The sequence below is a fragment of the Canis lupus genome, chromosome 30 (assembly GCF_003254725.2).
Source record: "Canis lupus dingo isolate Sandy chromosome 30, ASM325472v2, whole genome shotgun sequence".
NCBI lineage: Eukaryota > Metazoa > Chordata > Mammalia > Carnivora > Canidae > Canis > Canis lupus.
This window is the reverse complement of record NC_064272.1, coordinates 12,196,971-12,218,633: the sequence shown is the minus strand read 5'-3', so window position 1 is coordinate 12,218,633 and position 21,663 is coordinate 12,196,971. Positions and strand designations below refer to the sequence as shown.

At 43.8% G+C, this 21,663-nt stretch overlaps 1 long non-coding RNA gene across 8 annotated transcripts in view; it reads right to left on the bottom strand.

Annotated features, from left to right (window-relative positions):
- Positions 1-9,759, bottom strand: part of LOC112675985 (uncharacterized) — a 175,350-nt gene extending 165,591 nt beyond the window's left edge. For 2 of the 8 annotated variants that reach the window (XR_007407319.1, XR_007407320.1), the window contains exon 1: positions 9,545-9,721. This is a non-coding gene — a long non-coding RNA (uncharacterized LOC112675985). Of the gene's footprint in view, positions 1-9,483 lie in introns of all 8 variants that reach the window. The other 6 variants (XR_007407316.1, XR_007407318.1, XR_004810935.2 and 3 more) reach the window with 6 other exon arrangements.
- Between the last annotated feature and the right edge of the window lie 11,904 nt (positions 9,760-21,663).

The following is a 21,663-nucleotide window of genomic DNA, read 5'->3' as shown; positions in this document are numbered from 1 at the left end:
CACCATGCTGTATATTATATCCCCAGAATATATTTCTCTCATAACTGGAAGTTTGTACTTTTTGACCACCTTCACCCACTTCACCCATCAATCCGTTCTCTGTTTCTCTGAATTTGGTATTTTAGATTCAACATAAAAGTGAGCTCATGCAGTATTTATTTATCTGATTTATTTCACCTTAGCATAATGCCCTCAAGATCCATCCACATTGTCCCAAATGATAAGATTTCATTCTTTTTTTATGGTATAGAAGAACTCATCCTTTTTTACATGGTGATATATCTAATATATATATCACCTATCCATTAATCCATCAATGGACACTTAGGTGGTTTCTGTATCTTGGTTACGTGATGGTTACCTGATACCAAGAGGAGCCTGATGTGGGACTTGATCCCAGGACCCCCAGGATCATGACCTGAGCCAAAGGCAGATGCTCAACCACTGACCCACCCAGGTGCCCCTTTTTGGTCTTTTCAATAATAGCCATTCTACCAGGTGTGAGGTGATATCTCATCGTGGTTTTGAATTGCATCTCCCTGATGATTAGGAATGCTAAGCACCTTTGATGTACTTGTTGACCATTTGTATATCTGAGTAGAGCTAATTTAATTCCTCCTCCCATCTACCCTCATTTCTCTGTACCCCACCATCTGTGGAATTACTTTCCCATATGGGTTTTTCCCAAGATGCTTGTGCCCTACCACAACCCCAGAAGGATGAGTTACAGAGCAACTGCCATGTTGATATTGCAAAAAGAAAGTGTTGAAGGCAGAGAGCGCAACCTTCTAGTCAGAAAGTAAAGGGCATCTCATACCTATCCTGCCTTTTTCATCTTGCCAAAATGTCTCTGCTACTACTGCGGGAGATCCTCCAATATGGCGACCCAGCCCTGCCTCAGGAATTTGTAATAGATAAATATTATTTTTGTGATGTTCGACATTTGTCTATCAGGTAGACATTCTGGGTCTATTACAAAGCTATTTGGCTTTTTTTCTTTGTTATTGCTAAGGATTTTATTGTCTTGGTTTGTGCTAATTTAAATTTTCCTTTCCTTTCTTCTTCCTTTATTATCAATCCCTTTCTGTTCAAGCTTTTTTATTTTCTTTTTAAAATATTTTCCCTTAATCCTCTTTGTTAAAGTACTAATACTGAAAAGCATTCTGAATTCCTTATCTTGTACTTAAGCTTCAAACCCATCAACTTTATGTTTTTCACATTTTTATAGCATGTTTTTCTATTTTTAGTCTTTTATTCTCTTGATGTTTTATCTTTTACTTTGATGCATTTACTCTTTCACCTTGTTGACCTTGTTGGTTTAAGTTATTGTATCTTTTATCTTAAATCTTCTTTATCTCGTTACTTTTTAATTCTTCATTTTTATTTTTAAAATTTTATTCATAGTCTGCTAACTTTATTTTTTAACTTCAATCTGACTTTGGCTTCTTTGTGTGTGTGCACACTCCGCTCAATTTCTTTCAATGATTCTGTCTGTTCTTCTATTTCCTTTATCTTAAATTTACTTAATTCATCTTTCATGACTATTTTAAGTCTTGAGCTTTTATCTGTATTGGCTTTATTCTCTTATTAAAACATTTATTCTATTCTTTTTCTCTCAACTTTCTCTTACCAAGTCTCAATGTTTTTATTTTAATGTTCTCTTAGCCTTCTACTCTGCTTTTACCATTTTCCTTAAGTTTTCTCTTCTTTTTTTCTTCTCTTACATTTTTATTTATTTTATGACTTGGTTTAAAATCACCAGCAGGAGCAGTAGTGAGAGAAAAACCCCACCTCCCTCAGGCAGGAATTAGAAAGCTTCTCCCCCAGGGAATCCTCCCTGCCACTGCCCCCCCCCAGACCCCCTATCTCATGGATCCCCCAGCCCCTTTAAGGAGCCTTGAGAGACCATCCTCTAACTCTCTCCAAGACTAACATTTTCTTTTTGTTTTTTAAGATTTTATTTGTTTATGCACAAGAGACACAGAGAGAGAGGCAGAGACACAGGCAGAGAGAGAAGCAATGGAAGCAAGCTCCATGCAGGGAGCCCAATGCGGGACTCGATCCGGGAACTCCAGGATCACGCCCTGGGCAGAAGGCAGGCGCTAAACTGCTGAGCCACCTAGGGATCCCCCAGACTAACGCTTTCTGAATGGTTGGGGGTAGGGAGGTAGGCATGATGAGTTTACTCAAGGGCATTGCTTCCTAAGATCAAATGTTATCATATATACATATGATAGCCAACACAATGAGGGAAATGTGAGCAGTTCACATGAGAGAGAGGGGAACATTTTTTACATCAAATGTTATAATATATATTATATTAAATGTTATCATTTATATATGATATTATGTCATTTATATATATCATTTATATGATATGTTATATGTAATTTGTATATGTCATTTTATATATTTATATATCATTTATATATTATATATGTTACCATATATATAAATGTTATCATATATTTGTGATATATCATATATATCACATATATTTGATATATTCATTGAAAGTATCATCACAGATCTGCAGAATCAACCCTACATCTGCTCAGACACAGGCCACAGAGGTGTTCACCAGTGCCCCTCCGGGACCCCCCCACCCCCACGCAGGTCACCTCGGACCTCTCGCTCTAGCCCACTATTTCTGCAGATAGACTCAGTGCGGGATGGTGGTTGGCAAGCCATGGCCCAAGGAAGGTGGTCCTTAGCTCCACTGGGCCCTGGCGGCCCCTCTGCCGCTTCAGCCTTCTCTGAGATGGGCCCACCTCAAGTGGTTGGGTGCGGTGGGTGGGAGCGGGGGAACAGGGGTCCAGGGAGGGTGGGAGTGCAGCATCGCTCGCCCCTGCCCCAAATGCTGCTTGCAGCACCCCTCTCCCCCTAATACCCATACTTAGCCTCAGCAGGAGCCTGGCCTGTAACTTAAAAAGTGCAACCTCATGCTGCACCCTTAGCTCCAGGAACTCTCCATGGACCTTTTTTTTTTTAAAGATTTATTTTTATTTATTTATGATAGACAGAGAGAGAGAGAGAGAGAGGCAGAGACACAGGCAGAGGGAGAAGCAGGCTCCATGCCGGGAGCCCGACGTGGGACTGACTCGACCCCAGGACTCCAGGATCGTGCCCTGGGCCAAAGGCAGGCACTAAACCGCTGAGCCACCCAGAGATCCCCTCCATGGACCTTATTTTTATACAAGATTAATGAAGATGTTTGAAATATATATATGTATGTATATACGTATTTGAAAATTTCGGTTATTTATTCATGAGAGGCAGGCTCCCTGCAGGGAACCCGATGCCAAACTCGATCCCAGGACCCGGGAATCATGACCTGAGCCAAAGGCAGTTGCTCGACCACTGAGCGACCCAGGTGCCCCCCACATATATATATATATTTTTTAATTCTTGTTGAGGCTGTTTCAAGCCTCAGCCTATGTTGAGGCATTTTGAGAGAAACAGCCCTATGAAAACAGACACTGGGGGTTGCTAAAGATGGAGAGGATCCTTTTCCTGAGTTCAACATCAAGAATAGGAATAGTGATACTAGTTCCCCTCTCTCTCATATGAACTGCTCACATTGCCCTCATTGTGTTGGCTACTAGAAGTCTTAATGCCAAATGTATGGCCTACCCCAGGCAAGTTCCCAGAACCCAAGGGCAGGCCCTGTGCACACTAACTTCCCACCAATTTCATCCTCCCTTTCGCTCAGCTACAATTTTTTTTTTTAAGATTTTATTTATTTGAGAGAGCGAACACAAGCAGGGGGAGGGGGGGAAGCAGACTCCTTGCTGAGCAGGGACCCTGACGTGGGGCTCGATTCCAGGACCCTGGGATCATAACCTGAGCCGAAGGCAGACACTTCACTGGGTGAGCCACCCAGGCACCCCTCAGCTACAGTTTTCTAATCTACTTGTTTTACTCACTTTTGTGCTTTATATGTATTTGAAAGCATCATAAATCCTTTCTAAAACCAAACCACTTTGAGTTAGTACCTGAGTGACCTCAGGCAAGATCTTTGTTCTCTCTGTACTTCATCTTCCTCATCTGCAAAATGGAAATAACTGATGGGTGATTGTGAGAATTAAATGGAGATAATGGACAGGCCTACTTAGCACAGTGCCTCACGTACACTAAGTGCTTAACAAATTGTAGCTAAAATCAAGAGAGAAGCCTGAGAAAGGACTGGAATAACAAGCTAAATAAAGTGCTATACAAATGGGTTACAACAGACTGTATTTTCTAAAATTGGCAACATTTTCCATTCCACCTGCTCTTCTGTAGTGTGAACTTGCTCCATCATGGGGTGGAGCCTGTATCCCCAACACCTTGAATCTGGGCTGGCCCTGTGATTACTGTGACCAATAAAATACAGCAGAAGTCATTGTGCCCATTCCAGGCACAGCCCTTAACTTTTCCAGAAACTCTGTTTCTTGTCTTTAGGGGACCAGCCACCATTAAAAAGGGCTACAACCCTGAGATCAACAAACTCCAAGAATCCCAAGACATGTGGAGGGGCCCTGTAGTATGAAGCCATGTGGAGAAAGAGAGGTGAGGGAGCCCCTAAGACACCAGATATGAGAGGAAGATGCCATGTTAGGAACAGATCCTCCCAGCCCCTCAGCCACCCAGCTGATACCTTCTGGAACGCCTGACCCAAAAAACTGTGAGCAAAAGGAAAGAGCTGCTTTAGGTCACTAAGTTTTGAGGTGATTTGTTCTACAGTAATAGATAACTGAAATGGAAATGGAAGTTCTTTGTAAAACATATAGAAACTTATTGGGTCCTCAAACCAACACTTTACAGGGAAGTAGAATCAAATTAAACACACTGTTTTAGTTGTATGCTAAAAGTCCACTTCCTAGTAGACAAAGGCCATGTCTAACACGTCCACAGAATGTCCTGATAATTCCTAAATTCCAAGTTGGGCATTTTGGCATAAAGGCCATATGTCCAGTATGCAGGATATTTATTCATTCATTCAACAGATAAGTGTTTAGTACTTACTATGTGTCCAGCACTGTACCCCGTTGGAGATATAGCAATGAACATGTCAGATCAAGTCTCTGCTCTCAGCGAGCTGGTACAGATACTTCCCTACGCTGATTACTCTTCATCCCATCCACCAGATCCATTCTCCCTTCTCTGTACCCTGGAGGCCAAGCTCTATGGTCTGCATTACCTGAGCTTCTCCTCACCCTCTGGCTTTCTCATTAAACGGCAAAGAATTTACTGAAGGGTCTGTTCATTACATAGGGCTCAGACATTAGAAGGCACTGAAAGATCAAATGGCAGAAGGAGAGAAGGGTCAGGATATTTGCTCCCCCAGTTCCCTCTCTGCTCCATCTCCCTTGGTTCTGTCCCTCAGCCTAAGGCCCAAGGCCCAGTTCATATAGAAGGGGCCTCTTCCAGGTCTCCAGATCCCCAGTATCCTTAAACACTGTACCTTCTGTTTGCATTCAGGCCAGAAGATGAGAATTTATTTTCACTTGTACTAATACCTGGGTGCTTCACCATCCCTCTTAGGGTTCCTTGATCCTCCCCTGAACCCTGTCAGAGACCCTTCAGAGACCCTTCAGTACATTCTCTAGTTTTACCACATTGGGTATGCAGTCTGTTACCAGCCAGGATCTTGACCCGGTCTCATTTCAAACTCAACAGGATCTTTACATAGAACACATTTCAAACTTGAATTTATTTATTTATTTATTTATTTATTTATTTATTTATTTATTTATTTTAAAGATTTTATTTATTTATTCGTGACAGAGAGAGAGAGAGGCAGAAGGAGAAGCAGGCTACGTGCAGGGAGCCTCACATGGGACTCGATCCTGGGTCTCCAGGATCACATCCTGGGCTGAAGGCGGTGCTAAACTGCTGGGCCACCGGGGCTGCCTTCAAACTTGAATTTAAATCAGGATGGCCATTGTGGGCTTCCAGAAGTATTGACCACTCTGGTACCAACTTTATACAACTCTAAAATCCAGCATTCAAAGACATCAATGATGAATTCCAATCATTATCGATCATGCATAAAGATAAAAGAGGTCTCATTTCATGCACTAACATCAATTAGTTGGAAGAGGCTGCATAGAACACCATGTTGAGAACTGCAGGATCATATCAGGGTTCTGCAATGATTAGCTCTGTGATCAATTAGCAATGTCTGCTGTAAGCACAGGATGGGAAGTGACAGTATGTGAAACCCAGAGTTCAGGCCATGATTCTAGTATCACTACTGTACCACTATATGCCATTGGTATCTTCCATAAATACCCTTTTAATCATAATACATAAAGACCCACAATAAGTAAAGCTTCTACTTTGTACATGTCTATTTCCACGAGTCAGAGATTTTTTTTTTGTCACTAGAAGATCAAGGAAGTGAGCAGAACTGAACCCCATGACCTTGCAGTGCTCTGCCTGAATCAAACAAAACTTCAAGGTACAAAGACTATATATCCTCATGAAATCGGTATTTATTTGACTGTTTGGAACTATCACAGTGATTTTTAAAAATTTCTTTAGCAATAGAACTCTTCATTTAAATTAAGCCTCAGGGATCCCTGGGTGGCGCAGCAGTTTGGCGCCTGCCTTTGGCCCAGGGCGCGATCCTGGAGACCCGGGATCGAATCCCACGTCGGGCTCCCGGTGCATGGAGCCTGCTTCTCCCTCTGCCTGTGTCTCTGCCTCTCTCTCTCTCTGTGTGTGACTATCATTAATAAATAAAAATTTAAAAAATAAATAAATAAATAAATTAAGCCTCAACAGAACCCTGAAGAGACAAAGGTAGAGTTGCTCTCATTAAAGACAGAAAAGCCAGAGGCTTCCCTTGTCTGTGACACCCATCGGAAGCATCTGAGCAAATCTCTGAGACCTGGAGGGCACAGCTTGAACACTAAGAGGAACCCTCTTAGGTCCATTGAGGCCTATGTAATTGTAGCAGTAGAATATTTTGATGTATTAACCAATTCTTTTCACCTCCAATTCCCAGTTACCCTGTGAGCCAGCCCCAGTCATGCATTCAGACATGAAGCATGGCTTGCCTCAAGGAGGATTCATGCCATGGAACTGCAGATATAAAAGGTCAAATGCTTAGCATTTGTTTTCAAAAGGCAAGGTCCAAGTTGAATCAGTCTTCCTGATTAATATTAAGCTATCCTACAGCAAAAACCAACCAGAAACATCAGTGACTTGGCACAGGAAAACTTATTTGGGTTGGGTCTTCCACCTCAATCTTTAGCAACATCATCTAGAACACATGAAAGTTGGTACCACAAAACAAGAAAGAGAATGGGGTCTCCCTTTTAAAATTTAAAATTCTTCAGCCTGTGTTGCTCAGGCAGCCATAACAAAATACCACAGACTGGGTGGCTCAAACAATAGAAATTAATTTTTCACAGGTCTGGAGGCTAGAAGTCCAAAATCAAGTTGTCAGCAGATTTGGCTTTTCCTGGGCTTGTAAAAGGCCACCTTCTTCTTGTATCCTCCTTGTGGTCTTCCCTCTATATATGCACACCGTGGTGTGTCGTCTTCCTCTTCTTTTAAGAAGCAGTCGTATTGGATTAGCAGCCCCCTCTTTGATCTCATTTGACCACATTTATCTTTGTAAGGGCCCCATCTCCAAATATAGTCACATTTCTAAGGTCCTGTAGTGTTAAGGCTTCAACATATGAATGGGGTGGGAGCTAGGGATGGAGTTTAGTCCATACGTCCTGGAACCAGTTAAGTACCATTTCCATTCATATTTTCTTGGCTAGAACAAGTCACATGGCCCTACCTGACCATAGGAGAGACTGGAAACTTCATCTTCACATGTGCCCAAGAAGTAAAGAAGAGCCAGATGTGAGTGAGCATTAGCAATCTCTTCCTCACAAGAGTAAGACAAAAAGATTTAGGAAAATATATGATTGGGCACAAACACCCATAGGGTGAGTCTTCCCCACCCCTCGCCCCTAGAGTGAATGATGGGGAAGGAGGAGGGACAGGTGACAAAAGGGAAGTGATGTGGGGAATTGATGAAGGGCCTCCATTCTGACAGACATGTGGATGTGCCCCCACATTCCCCTGCATTCAAGCAATAAACACCAGCACCAGAAAAACAAATGGAAACTGCGTTCATGCTCACAGGTGACCCAGACTCCATTCTATTCAAGTAGGCCCTCTTGAATAGGGCAGAGCAGCCATGCTAATCATCCTTTCCTCTACCATGGGGATGATCTATTATTGACACTGGCCAGCATGTTGTCCACTGACCATCCAGAAGGACTGTCGCCCGTGTGCCCCAGACTTAGTATCCAACCGCTCCATCATCTGACTACTGTCTCCACACAACTCACACACAAACTGAGGCCCTCAAAAAACCGAGACACAGAGGGCTGAGATGCTGATGAGGGCAAGGGGCGGGGGAGCCTTCACCCCCCATTCTCCTCACCTGCGGGACTGAATGACACAGCCCAAGATTTTCCCCACTGGCCAGGGCAGAGGTGAATTAACCTCATCTATTTAGTGGCACCGACGGAACGCGTGTCAATACAAGGAGCGCCATAGAGCCATCTACTGGTCACAAGTAAAAAGAGAAGTCACCCGAAAACAATAAACAGGAAAAAAATCAAAATAATCAAATCCAACTTTAATACCTTCATTATAGAAACACGATGGGAAGTGTCATCTCATTCCCTCCAGTGCAAGAAAACATAAGAGACACTCCAAGTTAGACATGCCTTTAATAGATGCGTTTAGGGAATTAGAATTGCAATATCCTAGAAGGTCATCCAGCACACGGTTCTGTGAGGTGCTTTCCAATGCTCTCAGTTCTACCTGTTCAGATTCCCTAAAAATAAGACAGGGATTGGGATCCCTGGGTGGCGCAGCGGTTTGGCGCCTGCCTTTGGCCCAGGGCGCGATCCTGGAGACCCGGGATCAAATCCCACGTCGGGCTCCCGGTGCATGGAGCCTGCTTCTCCCTCTGCCTGTGTCTCTGCCTCTCTCTCTCTCTCTCTGGGACTATCATAAATAAATGAAAATTAAAAAAAAATAAGACAGGGATTCATTTTCTGAAGCCTGAAACCTGCAAGTGTAATTAAGGAAATTGAGATCCTGCAGTTCGGCTGACAAATGACCCCCTGGGCACCCCGCTATTAGGTGCTCCGCGTGCACAATCACACAACCATAGAGCACGCACAATGTCTGAGACGGAGTTTCCTGGGCACCAAGGGTTTTAACAACAACAAAAAGCTCCAGACTTGGGGCAATAAGAGGCCTCCCTCAGGCGGATGCCCCCTTTGCAGGGCGATACCTGGAACACCAAGCAGCCGCGCTGCCCCTGGGGAGCTGGGATCTGCTCCACCGACTCCTCGGTCCGCGCGGGCTGCCGCGGTGCCTCTACCGCGGTCTCCGCCGCCTCGCACGAAACCCCGAAAGGCTGCGCGGCGGAGGCGCTCCCTGGAAACCCCCGGGTCACGCCGTGGCCTGTGCGCGCACCTGCGGAGCCCAGCGCGGGGCACGGTCCGGCCTGCGGGGAGCGCCGCGTTTGAGCACGTACCGGCTGACCTTCCGCTCAGGGTCGGAAATCGGCTAATCTGTGTCTCAGACTTGCTCCGCAGACGCTGAGCTGATAGAAGCAGTTTAACTAAAAAGACGCCGGACGCCCTCCCCGGACGAAGGGCCCGGAGACGCGCTGCCACCAAGCATCGAGTCCACAGCGCCACCTGCAGCACGATGGGTGCCGCTCATCGGAGCCCTCCGCAGCCGCGTGGGGGAGGAAGAAACATCCCCCCACTTTAGGGGTTCAGGGCGCAAAGTGACCCAAACTTTACACTTGGCAGATATGGGATGCCCGGGTGGCTCAGCGGTTGAGCATCTGCTTTTGGCCCAGGGCGTGATCCCGGAGTCCTGGGATTGAGTCCCACGTCGGGCTCCCTGCTCCTCCCTCTGCCTGTGTCTCTGCCTCTCTGTGTGTGGGTCTGTCATGAATAAAGAAATAAAATCTTTAAAAAAATTTTTTTAAATACTATGTTTACTTAAAGGTGGAAAAAATAGAAAACTCCAATAACGTGGAGGAGTTTGGGCTAATTGGTTATAGGCTTGTCTGTTTGTTTTCTTGCTTACTTTAACAGCAATGAATTCTGACATTGTGATTTTTTTCCCCCTAGGATCTGTTGCAAAAATTTACCAGGAAGTAAAAATCAATCAGAAATAAGCATCAGGGGGATCCCTGGGCAGCTCAGCGTTTTAGCGCCTGCCTTTGGCCCAGGGCTGATGCTGGAGACCCGGGATTGAGTCGGGCTCCCTGCATGGGGCCTGCTTCTCCCTCTGCCTATGCCTCTCTCTCTCCCTCTCCGTGTCTTTTCATGAATAAGTAAATAAAATCTTAAAAAAAAAAAAAAAGAAAGAAAGAAAGAAAGAACCATCAAAAAAAAAATGTCAAGAGCAGCTGACATTGAAATCTGATGTGAAACATTCAATAATCATCTGCTATCTCTGAAATTTAGAAAATAAAACCCTAGTAGAAGAGACTCCAGAGTCTTCAAACCTTACAGAAGCTAGATAGAACTGGATGTGATCACAGCTCAGCATTCTGGAAAGAGCTGCTACAGTCAGCTTCCCACTAACTCCTGAAAGCCTAACCATCTTTCCCCTCTTTTGAGTCCATCTTCACTGATTCTTTTCTTTATGTTTTAATTCAAACTGATTAAGCATCTACTACGTGATATAGGGAGATAAGATAGAAGAGGGAAAAAGAAATATAAAGATGAGATTAGCTCTTAACCTCAAAAACTTGTGCCATTTATACTGCCTACCCTAATTTTATCACTTTAACATAATGTGCTCTTATATACAGATCCACGTTTTCTACCAAGTTTTATTTGCTCAGAGGAGGAAAAGTCACTGTTTGGGCAATCAAGAAAATTTCATGCAGAGGGGAAAAAAATCTCACTTCTTCAAATTCAAGCTCAAATGTCAAGAGGAGACAGCATGTGAAACATAAGGAATGACACACAAGCAAAGCCATGGAGGTGCTAGATGTGCCCTACATAAAATAGCACTCACAACTGCACACATACAGGCAGAGACAGACACATCTTCACTTACACAAAATCCACTCAATCTCATTATTCTGCTTTGTTCTCTCTCACAACATTTATTATCACCTGATTTATATGTATTCCTGGGATTACATTCTGTCTCCATGACAAGCTACACAACAGTAAGAACTTTGTTTCATTCGCTTCTGTATTCTGAGTGCCAAATCTGGCACATTGTAGCTTCTAGATAAATATGGAAGGAAGGGAGGGACACAGGGAGGAAGGGAAGAATAGGAGGAGGGGAGGTGCTTAGGACACCCACTGAGAAGCAAATGAGGAAGATTATGGGAAATTAGATACCTGGGATGATGAAGACAGAGTACAGGGTATCTTGAATGACAGGTGAGAAGCTTGGATTTTTTTCTGCTTCTTCAAAGCTGCCAGTTTGTACAAAAGATAATAACAGTAGGCTAAGCTAAGATTTTAAAAGATTGATCTGGTGAAAGTATAGGATGAATCTGAGGGGAGACAGATTAGAGGTGAAAGGAGCAGCTACTGTGAAATAAATAATAATAATAATGGATTTATTCAATGGTTGTTGAATAAAATAGAAATCCTATAAGACCTTAAATATATAAATAAATAAATGAGTCCAAGTCCAAGATGAATTTGGAATATTTTGCTGGGTCAGAAAGTAAGGAAGTGCTCAGAGGTTAATGAAAATATGTCAAAAGGACTAAGGAGACAGCTTGAAGGGCATCCTACTAGCCAAACTTGGACATCTTAAACTATAAAATAAGTGATAGTGAATGTTGTACAGCCTGTTGAATAAAATTAGAGTCCATTAGAGCTTGAAGATAAAAATGGATACATAAATAAGTAGGGAAGAAGGGAAAGCTCTTTCCTACAGTTGAATGCCAACTCATAAATGTAGATGGAATGATGGAAATAGAAAGTCATCATTTGGCAACCATCACGGGGGGAGTTACTAATAATTGCTAAGGCAGGTGAGTAGAAGTTTAACAAGGAACAGGATATTGGTATAATTTCAGAATATCTCCCCACAAGATATTTACTAATCGCAATGAGGGGGGAAGGGTGGCTTTATTGGTGGAGAGACAGAAACCAACTTGACAAGGTGGTCAGGATTAATACCACCAGTTGTTAATGGAAAGAGTTACCATCAGCCTCCTGCTGGTATGATGCACCAAGAGCCTAGCAACCTCTCTGTACAACTCTTGCCAAGAATGTATGGCATGAGTCTGGTCGTAAAAGCACATCAACCAGACCTGGACTGAGGTCAGGCTTCAGAATGGAAAGTCACTACTCTGGAAATCTTTCTAAGTCATGCAAGAGAGAAATACTGAGGAACCATTCTAGACCAAAGGAGATTCAAGAGACATGACAACTAAATACAGTGTGACCCAGGGCTGGATCCTAGACCAGAAAGGTAAACTGTCCCATGGCTGGGACAGTTGGGAAAAGTTGGATGCAAATGTATTAATGTTTTTTTGTTTTTCATTTGAGGACTGTAAGATGGTTATTAAGGAAAGTATTAAGGAAAGTTATCAAGGAAAGGAAAGTGATGGAAGATCCACTGTGGTATTTAGAGGTGTTGAGGTTTCATATCTGCAGCTTGCTCTTAAATAGTTCAGAAAAAGAAAGAGTAATAGCAATAATTCTATATAATAACAAGGTTTTATGTTTAATTATAATAAGATGGTATATAGAAAGCCCCTGGCACGTGGTAGATTCTCCCTACAAAGTTTGTTGTCTCCCCCAAGAAAAAGGGAGAAAATATTAAGGCTGTGTCTACACACTCTGTCCAAAATAAAGGTATCACATAAACTCTCTCTTCAACTTACGAGGAAGCCCACCCAAAGACAGCAGTGCTAATAACAGGTATTGAGCAACATGAAGTATAATGATAGTTCTTTTTGGATTACGAAGCACTTTTGAGTCCATTATCTCATTTTATCCTCGCGGTACCCCAGGGAGACAAGCAATTATCATTATTGTTGCTGGTTTTTTATACTATTATTACAGTTATTATTATGAAGAAATGGCAGTTCAGAGACCTCAGAGTCAGGCTAAATAAATAATAATTAAAATGATGGTTTACCTTTGCTGAGAGAGAAGCATGATTATACTCATAACTTGCATGCACTCACATATACAACCACAACCTAATATTCTGTAGACCACAGAGGCATCTCTCAGGACCCAAAGGAAAATGGTATGATTGTGTACTCACTCTGGAACTAGTCCAGCCTGACCTTAACATGCCTGTAAATGGGCTCTATGATCCTCAATATATGGTTTCTACCTCTGCACCAGTTAGAAGATGAATAAGTTCTGGGGATCTAGTGTGCAGCATAATGATGATATTTAATAATACTGTATCATATACTTGAAAGTGGCTAAGAGAGTAGATCTTAAACCACAAAAAAGAAATCGTGATTATGGGACATGATGCAAGTATTAGCTAATGCTAGGATGGTCATCATTTTGCAATCTATAAGTGTATCAAATCAACATTTTGTACATCTTAGACTTACACCATGTTACATGTCAATTTTATCTCCATGAAGCTGGGGGGAAATGTCAATGTTATAAAAGACAAACAAAGGCTAGGGAAATGTTCCAGGTTAAAGAAAGCTAACGGGACATGACAACTACATGTAATCCCTGACACGACACTGGATTCTATACTTGAGGGGAATGTGCTCTGGAGGACATCATTCCATCAACTAATAAAACTGGATTATTAACAGTAGATTAGGTGAAACATTGTATCAGTGAAACTTTGTGAGGTTGATAACTGGACTGTGGTGATGGAAGAGACGACCCCTATTGCAGTATTTAGTAGACCTAGTATTGTAGTTTAGTATTTAGTATAATGCATTATTTAGGGTTAAAGGCCATGATGCATGTAACTTACTGTAAATTATTCAGAAAAAATGTATATACAGATATAAAATATGTATTCGTATACATATAATATGTATAAATATATGTACATACGTATATAAGTGTATGTACGTGTATATAAATGTGTCCATACAAATATTCCATATATTTACAGAGAGAGGGAGAAAGACAACACAAATGACTAAAGAGGAGCAAAATGTCCTAATAGGTAAACCCGACTAAAGGGTATTTAGGTGCTACTTGCACTACTTTACATTGGCAACATTTTATAAGTTTGAAATTATTTCCAAATAAAAATTAGGGGAAAGAGAAAGAAAGGCACTGTAACCCTGGCCCCCACTGCTGGATTCTGGAAGACCTAAGCGACAGGGACAATTCAGCTCTGGCCCTCTCAGTCCCTCTTCTTAGCACATTAATGTAGCTGATGCTTTAACAGCACTCTGGCACTTCTCAGAGACTGCTTTAGTGCCTTATGTTTATTAACTCACTTAATAATGGTTCACACACTGTTATCCCATTTTTATAAATGAGAAGAGTATAAATGAGTAAGCCAGTACCTCTTTATGAAGGGAGGTCACCTTGGACAAGCAGTGAAGCCAGGACTCACATCTGCCTCTTTCTGCTCCATGTTCCATCTTCTTTCCCCCCTTACGTGGTTCTCAAGCCTGGGCGAGCACCCAACTCACCCCAAGAGTTTTTTAAAGTATGGACTTCCACATCCTGCCTCAAATTCATCAGTCAGAAGCACCAGACAGGGGACATAGAGACCTATTTCTGGGTTTTGTTTGGTTATCTGCTACCCTCTTCTGTACCCATTAAGCTCTTCCATTGTCCCTGCTCCTAGATATCTAGTGTCCCACTGAACACACCCTCCCAGGATGCTCTTACTCATCTGGCCTCTGGCCTATGGACTCCTCTATGGAAACATAAGCATCCAGAGTCCCCAGATGCCTTAGAGGCCCTATCTCAATGTCATAGCTAACATCTGTGGCCAACTGATTCCAGCTGATGGGTAGAAGACACCATAGGCCATTCCAACCTTCTGTTTGGCTTCTATGCCATATGGCATATGGTAGGCCCAGATGATTCTATGCTCAAATGCTCACTATCACACTTCCTTCACTGTAAAAAGAGGCCTCTGGTATGAAAAGCTATTACATGGGATCCCTTGTCAAAAGCAGACACTCTGTAAACCCTTAATGATACTAGTAGAGGCACAGAAAGGAAAAGAGATATCTAGGGGGATCAGTTCCATAAAGGATGGATCACTGTCCCCTGTAGGATGATAAAGGCCTGATGGAATCAACTTGCCAGCAAATCCAGCCAGACTTCATATTGAGAGTTCTGTCACCAACACATTGGGTTTTCAGCAGTGACAGTAACTCGACCAGCTTTGGACAGAGGGAATCCCTGCAGAGCCTCTATCCCTGCTATTATGACTCTGCCAACCACGGACCCATTGGGTGAGCACTAGGGTGATCAAGGGCAGAAGCTGACAGGCAACTACCAGATGAGTCATCTCATCTACCTGGTTATGGAGTGACTTTTGCTGGGTATTAATGGTCAACATTAAGATCTACATGTTTTGTGCCCACTCCTGTGGTTCAATCATGTGCTTCTCCTAGAATCCTGGTCTCAGATCTTCCACACTGTTCCTTCCAGACTTCTAACCAAATTATTCATTGCTTCTTAGGAGTTCATGTAAACTACCTCAGGCTACCTCTCCTTCCATACAAAATGGACAAACAAGGGTACTGCTTACAGCTCTGCTCATTCTTAGGATTTCCCTCACCACAGTTCTTAAGGCCAATCCTGAGTGGAGCAGTATTGTGACAGGTGTCCCTTTTTAAGCCCTACAAGAAGACTCAACCTCTTCTCTAAGTGTCATAGAGAACTCTCCACCCTGCCCCACTTCATGAAGCCATGATATAAGCTGGGGGAGGCATCAGTGTAGCAGGGGTGGACACCATAGGAATGGGGGCACCTTTTAAAGTAACACAGATTGCCATGCTTAGGCCCAAACTGATCTAAGCATAATCCCCAAGCAAAGGCTCTTTAAAAGAGAAAAAGAAAGAAAAAATAGATTGTGATATGCCACCATGTTTGGGAACCACAGATATGCAGATACCTAGAAGACCCAACACAGCTAGGTGGTAAGGCTTCAAAGTATAAAGTAGATAGGGTCTTTGCCCTCCAGAAGCCTAAAGTCTGGTGGCTGGGGACAGGGGAGGATCAGTGGATACAAACTTCTTTAATGAAGATTTTAAAACTATCACTTTAAATCAATCAATAATTAGAAACTAGATTACGGTGCTTACAATCAGAAACGGACTATTGAAGTGAGGCAATCAGAAATGGCCTCTCCTAATATTAATATTCCCCTCTGTAAAGAATAAGTAGAATTTCACAAAAAAATAAACTCAAAATGGACTAAAAACCTATATGTAAGATATGAAACCATAAAACTCCTAGAAGAAAACATAAGTAGTAATTTCTTTGACATCAGCCTTCATAACATTTTTCTAGATAGGTCTCCTCAGTCAAGAAAAACAAAAGCAAAAACAAACTATTGGGGCTATATCAAAATAAAAGGCACAGCAAAAAAAAAAAAAAAAAAAGCACAGCAAAGGACATCATTGACAAAATGAAAAGGCAACCTACTCAATGGGAGAAGATATTTGCAAGTCATATATCTGATGAAGGAGTTAATATCCAAAATATATACAGAACTTATAAAACTCAACATCAAAAAAACAAATAATCCAATTTATAAATAAGTAGAAGACCTGAATAGCCATTTTCCCAAAGATATGGAGATGGTCAACAGACACCTGAAAGGATGCTCAACATCCCTAGTCATCAGGAAAATGCAAATCAAAACCACAATAAGATATCACCTCGTACCTGTCAGAATGGCTAGTATCAAAAAGACAAGAAATAACAAGTGTTGGCAAGGATGTGGAGAAAAAGGAACTTCTGTGCACTGTTGGTGGGATGTAAATTGGTATGAGCATTATGGAAAACAGTATGGAGTTTCCTCAAAAAATTAAAAATGGGAATACCACACAGTCCAGTAATTCTACTACTGGGTATTTAGTGAAAAACAAAAACAAAAACACTAATTCAAAAAATATGTTCCTTTATGTTTTTTGCAACATTATAGTAGCCAAGATATGGAAGCAACCCAGGTGTCCATCAACAGATGAAGAGATAAAGAAGATGTGGTATACGTATATATACACATTCATATGTATCCAATGGAATACATATACATGTGTATACATATACATATATATGCGATGGAATATTACTCAGCCAGAAAAAAGCAAGAGATCTTGCCATTTGCAACAATACAGATGAACACAGAGGGTATTATGCTAAGTGAAATAAGTCCAACGGAAAAGAAAAATACCAGACAGCCCTGGTGGCTCTGCAGGTTTAGCGGGGCCTTCAGCCCAGGGCCTGATCCTGGAAACCCTGAATCGAGTCCCACATCGGGCTCCCTGCATGGAGCCTGCTTCTCTCTCTGCCTCTTTCTCTGTGTCATTCATGAATAAATAAATAAAATCTTTAAAAAAAAGAAAAATATCATATGATTCCACTTACATGTGGAATCTAAAAAACAAAACAAATGTACAAAGCAGGAACAGACCCATAAATTCAGAGAACAAACTGGTAGTTGTCAGAGAAGAGAGTGGTGGGAAAATGGGCAAAGTGGGTGAAGAGGAGTGGAGGTACAGGTTTCCAGTTATGTAATGACTGAGTCATAGGGATAAAAGGTACAGCATAAAGAATGTAGTCAATGGTATTCTGATAACATTTCATAATAATTTTAATAACGGTACTTTAATAACAGCAATTTAATGAAACAGATGGTAGCTACACTTGCATAAGTGTATAAAGTTGTCAAATCACTATGTCGTATACTTAAAAATAATGTAACGTTGTGTGTAGGGCAGCCCGGTGGTGCAGCGGTTTAGCGCCGCCTGCAGCCCAGGGTGTGATCCTGGAGACCCGGGATCGAGTCCCACGTCGGCTCCCGGCATGGAGCCTGCTTCTCCCTCTGCCTCTCTTTCTCTCTCTCTCCCTCTCTGAATAAATAATAAATTAAAAAAAAAAAAAAAAAACCATTGTCGACTATACTTCAATCAAAAAACTAATTAAGAGGGATCTCTGGGTGGTGCAGCGGTTTGGCGCCTGCCTTTGGCCCAGGGGCGATCCTGGGTCTCCAGGGTCGAGTCCCACATCGGGCTCCCGGTGCATGGAGCCTGCTTCTCCCTCTGCCTATGTCTCTGCCTCTCTCTCTCTCTCTCTCTCTCTCTCTCTATGTGTGTGTGACTATCATAAATAAAAATTTTTTAAAAACTAATTAAATATTTTTAAGAGCAGATTATATATGTCTATATATTCCTTTGTGTTATTATTGATAAAGGACAGGGGGTATGTAAAATAAATATTTACATACTCAAATGTAAAAAAAAAAAGAGTGAGGACAACTTAGGCACGCAGAATCCTCAGTGAGTCAAAGACTTGGGAGCAAGGGGAAATTGCAAGGAGTGGGGGTAGTGGAGGAAGACTGGTGCCTCTGTAGATTACCTTAGGCAGCTGCTCCAGACTTTCATCCTAAATGCTACCAGTGTAAGACAAACTTACAGAAAGAACTAGAAAAGCGTGCGATCCTGCATGCATACACACATGATGGAGCTGGCCAGCCATAACTCACAGAGGTCTCCGGTAGCTTTACAGTTTCGCCCCATATGGTACTGATGACCAACTTCCCAAATTGTACATGAGCCTAGTTCGAAAATTCTGCCTCCTGTCACAACAGATGTAGCATAATTTCCAGTTCCAGAAATGTGCTCATAATACCTGCAGCCCGTTTCCCAATGCTGCCCACCCAGGCCCTCCAATAGACACATTCATACATACACCATACATACCTACACGGTGTGTTTGTGGGTTTTTTTTTTTTTTTAAGATCTTATTTATTTATTCATGAGACACAGAGAGAGGCAGAGACACAGGCAGAGGGAGAAGCAGGCTCCCTGCGGGGAGCGCAATGTGGGACTCGATCCCGGGACCCCAGGATCAGGCCCTGGGCGGAAGGCAGGCAGCCGCCCATCCACTGAGCCTCCCAGGCATCCCCGACACGTGGTTTTTTACCAGAGTCAAAATGCAACGTGGGTTCCCGCCCAGAACAAGCGACCCCCCTAGAACGAGCTGGAGCAATGAGGCGCGCCCTCCTGTGGCTCTGGCCTGACCTTGTCGCCTCCTGCCCCGGAGCCGGGCCGCGGGCCTCTAAGCCTCAGTCACCGGAGGACGCGGGTGAACCGCCCCCGCGCGGCGGTGACGCTGATTAAACGAGCACTTGGATGCGAAGCGCCCGGCCGGGTGTCGGCCCCAAAGCGCTCAGAACCGTGGCGGTCGAGATCATTCCGACGGCGACCGCGGCGGCGACGGTGGCTGAGCAAACCGCGGAGCCGGAGCCGGGCGGGGAGGGGCGCGCGCGGCGGGGCGCGGGGGGGCCGGGAGGCTCCGCGCCGGAGTTAACCACGCGCAGCGTGGCGTGGCTTCAAAGCGGGCTGCTGGGCCGCGGGGTCGCGGGGTCGCGGGGTCGCGGGGTCGCGGGGGCCGCGGGACGAGGAAGGAGCGAAGCGGCCCGAGACCGGCAGGCGGCGCGCAGGTGCTCCGCGGTCCTGCGGGGGCGCCACGGCCCGGCCCAGCGCGAGGGCGCTCTCCCCCGCCCGCCGCCTCCACCCGCGGCGACTCCGTGGCGCTGTCACCGAGCCCCCCGGGAGCCCCGGCAGCTGAAAGGTCCTGTGCCCGCACGTGCTGGCGGGAGCCCCCGGGGTGGGCCGACTTCGGGGGGGGGGGGGGGGTTCAGTTCCCCCTTCCTCGCCAGGAGGATGCTTTGCAAGCGACCAGAGGACCCCTCCTGAGACTCCCTTGGGCCAAGCTCCCCCCTGAGGCCCGAGCCGGCTGACTTACCTGGGGACCCCGCGGCAGGCCAGGCGTCGTGCCCATGTATTCGCAGAAGGAAACAATAGATGAAGAATAGATTAATATTGCTGCTAGAGTAGAAGACAGGATGTGTCCTTGTTGTCCTTGTAATAAAGGTAGGGCTTCAACCCTAGCGTCTCATGGGGAATCACCCTCTTCCACACTCATTCTCAGTCCGTGTGGCTCCCACAGAGCTGACACAACCCCCACCCCCACCCCCCACCCCCCGAGACTGGACGCAACGTGGTTGGTTCAAGAGAAGTCACAAACCCAGCTTGGACCATCAAATCTCTTCCCGCATTTTTACTGTTTTCAGTCAGAAAAGAAGGACTGTTGCTTTAAGGACCAGGTACACACACCTGCCCCTGCCCGGGGCCTCACCTGCTGATGATTTTGTCAGCAGGTGAGGTGATGTACCTGAGGAAGACCCAACACAAAGGAAAGCAAGCAAGAACAAGAGAGGAAGACTTTTGAGCCTCTGGATCTGGCCATGCCTGATTTCTGTCTCAGACTACTTAAGCCAGTAAATTGCTTTTTTTTTTTTTTTTCCTACTTGGAAAATAAGACAATTTGTACTAATACATTTCTCCTTTTACTCCTGAGCAGAAATATTACAAGGTTGAACCATGAGAACCTTCCGAAGTAATCCTGATATCAACAGGTTTTCCAAGACGCTGAAAACAGGCTGAGGTTCAGATCCCTCTTCTGCTTCTCATTTGTTATGTGATCTTGAAAATCTTTCAGGCCTTTTTTTTTTTTTTCTTTCAGGCCTTTTGACAATGAACACCTAGTCCCTAGTCACAGATGACAGCCCATTTCTAGATTTAAAAATTGGATTCAAAACTTTCATCTTAACCATAACCACTCAAATTACGGTGTTTTTATAATTATTGATGTTTAAGCAGTAAACCTACACTATTGGTGGAAAAAAAAAAAAAAGCAATATGATGGGCAACCTGGGTGGCTCAGCAGTTTACTGCCGCCTTCAGTCCAGGGCATGATCCTGGAGACCCAGGATCGAGTCCCACATCAGGCTCCCTACATGGAGCCTGCTTCTCCCCCTGCCCTTGTCTCTGCCTCTCTCTCTCTCTCTCTCTCTGTGTGTGTGTGTGTGTGTGTGTCTCTCATGAATAAATAAATAAGATCTTAAAAAAAAAAAAACAATATGAAGGCATTTGTCATTTAGAAGACAGCCACCATTAGTCAGATCTAAGGTGAATTAGTAGGATGTAGGATGTATTTACAAGCTGGCATAGTACCAATTTGGAGAAAGAAAGTTAATAAAATCAGCTCTGGTGGAGCGAAATGGCACACAATGAGGTCCTTGAGTCTCACTGCCTGCATTTGCCCAGATAAGGAAGGAGTAGGGTAAGGAGAGTTTTCTACCCCAAGCTTGTTAAATTTCAGACTATGGTCCCCAGTCATCAGTAGGGCATCAACTTTGGAGGAAGGTCTCTGGCTGATCACTAAGAGAGCCAATGAGGTGGGGACAGAAATGTAAGGCTGGTCAGCAGTTGTCCCAACACCCTCTCCTCACATCCTCCCATTGTCCCATATGGGGATTGATGCCCTCTCATCTTTTTAATGAGACCCATGCCCAGGTGCACTCTCCATCATTTGCCTCCCAACCTCTTCATCAAAGTCTGTTCTTTTCACTTCTTGGCTTTGCTTCAGGCCTCCCTCTGCTGTTCACAGTACTACGCAT